The following is a 4,211-nucleotide window of genomic DNA, read 5'->3' as shown; positions in this document are numbered from 1 at the left end:
GAACTGTCTCCATAGTGACCAGGACTATGTCAGGAGGAGGAAGAGCACAGGACTGAGGATGCCACATGGGAAAGGAAAGAGGAAGGAACAACTGATAGTGTCAGGCATTACCAGGAGTGCACTAGGGACAAAAGAGTCATGAACAGTGGGTGAGTTATCGTTGGTCATGCAGATGAGCACACAGCCAAGAAACTGTTAGCTACACTAGGCAGTGGTGGTAAAAAGTTATCTTTTCAGTTTTGGACAGTTACATAGGCATTTATCCAGTTCTGTATTCAGACATCCACACATACATGTTTTACTATAAACAATTATTTACAGGCATTGCTACTCTATTATTTATAAATGCACATAATCTACTTGGTTACATCCAAATATTTATTTAATTCATAATGTCCATAATACATTAAGTTTGACTTGCCGACAAAAAACAAAGCATTTGTAAGCTGATCTGAGAATACAGGACATATCTATAGGAAATAAAATATAACACAAAACTCAGCAAGTTTTATGCTGATACCATTAATATTGGAAACTAAGTTTATGTTCTTGCTACACTCGGATTGTGAGAAAACAGTCTCCAACACGCAGAGGGTCAAATTATGAGTCCGTTAATAGCTGGCAGTTGAGAGGGGCTAGTGCCCTCTCAGAAAGATCTTTCGACCCCAAGTAAAGCAGGCAAAGGGCTTATGAAGGCAAAAACAGCAAGTGGGCTACATAGCAACAGGGAACTAAAACTAAAAAGGGAACATTACTTGGCGCAACATCTGATTTCAGTTAAGCAAAGGTACAATCAGAACAAGGAACTTGTGGCTAGGGAGTTTACAAACATCAGGGTAGCAAGCAGAACACCAGGGGAACAAGGGAGTGGAACAAGGATGTGGGCTTGTGAATACAAGAAGGTGGCAATGGTCCCACACAGGGGGTTGCATCTGGGTGAGCTGGCAGCTAAAATGGAGGATTTGTTACAAGATGGAGTTACTGAGGCTAAGTTGCAAGGAGTCCTATGGTAGAATTATTACAGGATATCTCATTCTAATGAATCTAATCAGGTTAATTACATCATGGAATAACCTTTCTTTTGCTACTGTGTAATATAGATAACAAGCAGAGTTTCTAGGTCTAGATGCTGAGTAATTTTCTGTCCATGTTTCTTTGCAGTGGAGGCTTATTTTATCCCCCTCAGGATAAGCCGAAGAGTTGGCATTGCCTGGGTTCATCACAGGACAGATACCGAGGACACCCTCATCTGGGATTCTCATTATTTATGGAGAATTCAAGTTCTCTGATAGAATATCCAATCTAACGTTGGGAGATGATGGAGATGTTCTCTGTGCTGCCCCAGAGGGATGTACCTAGCTGCACGTAGCTGCCGAGCACTCGAAATGTGAATAGTGCAGGTGCGTAACTGAATTTGTCATCTTAATTTTAATTCATTTAAATTCATGTAGCTGAGGACCTGGGAGGGGCTGTTTAGGGAACCGTCGGGCGCGCCGCGGCGGGTTGACTCTCCTTCCCGCGCCTCTTTGGTGCTGGGAGGCGGGCAGTGAAGTCGCGGGCCGCGCAGCCGCCTCTCGGCCCGGCCGTCCCACGTGACCTACGCGGGCTCTAAAGCGGAAGGTTGCACCAAGGCAGCGGTGGCGGCGACCGCTGCTGGGGAGCTAGCGGCCTGGCGAGGGACCGGCCCACCGCCCTCTCGGACAGCCGCGGCGGAGGACAAAAATGGCGGAGGCTTCGGCGGCCCGGGCGACGCGGGCGCAGCTGTAGCCGCACACCGGTTTTTCTGCCACTTTTGCAAGAGCGAGGTCAGCCCCAAACTACTGGAATATATCTGTCCCAGATGTGAGTCAGGCTTTATTGAAGAAGTGACAGATGATTCCAGTTTTTTAGGTGGTGGCAGCAGCCGGGTAGACAATAGCACATCAACACATTCTGCAGAGCTCTGGGACCATTTGGATCACACGTTTTTTCAATATTTTAGACCATTTTTAAGTAGTAGTACACTGGACCAAGATAATAGAGCCAACGAGAGGAGTCACCAAACTCACACTGACTTCTGGGGACCAAGTCGGCCTCCACGGCTGCCAATGACTCGGAGATACAGATCTCAAGGAAGTTCTCGACCTGACAGATCTCCAGCTATTGAAGGAATAATACAACAGATCTTTGCAGGATTCTTTGCAAATTCTGCAATTCCTGGATCCCCACACCCCTTTTCGTGGAGCGGAATGCTGCACTCTAACCCTGGGGAGTATGCCTGGGGTCATACAGGACTTGATGCCATTGTAACCCAGCTTTTAGGACAACTGGAAAACACAGGGCCTCCCCCAGCTGACAAAGAAAGGATCATATCTCTTCCAACAGTGACAGTAACTTAGGAACAAGTTGATATGGGTTTAGAGTGTCCAGTATGCAAAGAAGATTACACAGTTAAAGAGGAAGTTCGGCAGTTACCTTGCAATCACTTCTTTCACAGCAGTTGTATTGTGCCATGGTTAGAGCTGCATGACACATGTCCTGTATGGAAGAAGAGTTTTGTTTTTTTTTATATCAATTTTTTTATTTTGATATTGTGGGGTACAGTTAAGGGTTAGGTATGCAAATATGCTTCGTTCAGGCACCCTTGTTGATAAGGGGTGTCTCCCCGTCCCCAGACAGATATTGACTACTGTTAATCCCACCTCCCTTCCCCTCTCCCACTGTCAGTCCTTTTTCTATAGTATTACGATGGATGTTCAAGTTCCGCTATATGAGTGAGAGCATGTGATACTCAGATCTTTGTTTCTGTGAGAGGTCACTTAGTATTATTGACTCTAGTTCCATCCAGGTTGCTGCGAAGTTCATGATTTTGTTCTTTTTTATGGCTGCATGGTATTCCATCGTGTATATGTACCACATTTTTAAAATCCAGTCCTCTTTTAATGGACAGTATGGTTGATTCCAGGTTCTTGCACAGACTGGGAAAAAGTATTTGCCAACTCCAGGTCCGACAAAAGCTTAACATCATCGATCTACAAGGAACTCAAACATGCTGAAAAGGAAGAGTTTAAATGGTGAGGACTCTACTCGGCAAACCCAGAGGTCTGAGGCCTCTGCAAGCAACAGATTTAGCAATGACAGCCAACTACATGACTGATGGACTTTCTGAAGCTAAAGACCACAACTGAACCAGGGTTGTGGTAGTCTTCTTACCATAGCTGTAAATTATATCAAAACAAAATAATAGTAGATGGATTTAGGAATCACATGAGAAACCCAACCCGTAATATTAATGCAATGAGTGTTTTTCTTCTCTAAATTTAAAGTTAGTATATACAGATAGAGTTGTATCTGCAACCAAATGCCTCTTATTCCTGAATTCAGAGTGTTACTTTATAAGTGTGAAACTTAATTATGTGGGTTTCCCCCTGCCTGAATAGAATCAATTCCTTAAAGTCTAGCTAGGTTCCTGCTATCTATCATGTTACCTTGTAAAAGATGTTCCACCTCCTTCTCCAACCTCTCCCCTACCATTAGTGTATTTTATAGTAAATATAGTAGAACCAGAGCCCTGAAGTCCTGCTGATATAAAGTCCTTTGTCTTAATTGTATAAAAACATCGACTTTTGACCACATCAGCCATGAAGTGAGGTCAAATTTATTCAGGAATCTAAGATGATTTTGTTTTGTCTTGATCCCTAGAGAACAAATTAAAGAAAAATTACAAGGGGAAAGGAACAGTAGATGTTCATCATATGCTTTGGTTTTCTTATTTTAATTTTTAAAAATTACTTTAGGAGATGCACTTTCCCCAGAAACTGATGTAACATGTCTTAGGAGTTTTATGCTAATAGGGATCTGATTCTGGTTCCTTTTTGGGAATGAGTTGGGCAATGTATAGTCACAGAAAGACAGATGTTTGAAATCTTTGCTTCTCATATTTTAAAAAATGATTCCCAACTCGTTGTTTACTGTCTTTTGTCCTAGAAATCTTGAAACAATTTTCCTCACAGAAATAGAATCACTTCATTACTGCTTCTATAGCCAATTCACTGTTTCCAGTAATTCATTAGTCTTCAGGATATTAATACATAGTCTCATTTTAATTGTTTAAGCCTATTTTTCACTTCTAAAACTTCCCTTTTCTGCTTGGTTCTGGCTATAGCTGGAGTCAGACTGACTAATGTGATCATGACCAAAACACCCCAGCCTGGGAGAGGTAGACTTTATTT

The 4,211-nt window shown here is 42.7% G+C and overlaps 1 pseudogene; it reads left to right on the top strand.

Moving 5' to 3' along the window:
* Nucleotides 1-1,722: 1,722 nt before the first annotated feature.
* Nucleotides 1,723-3,148, top strand: LOC103259905 (annotated as a pseudogene).
* Nucleotides 3,149-4,211: the final 1,063 nt, after the last annotated feature.

The sequence above is a fragment of the Carlito syrichta genome, unplaced genomic scaffold (genome assembly GCF_000164805.1).
Source record: "Carlito syrichta isolate Samal-C Ts95f unplaced genomic scaffold, Tarsius_syrichta-2.0.1 Scaffold303057, whole genome shotgun sequence".
NCBI classification, from domain to species: Eukaryota; Metazoa; Chordata; class Mammalia; order Primates; family Tarsiidae; genus Carlito; species Carlito syrichta.
The sequence above is the reverse complement of the archived record's forward strand: the minus strand, read 5'-3'. Positions and strand labels throughout refer to the sequence as shown.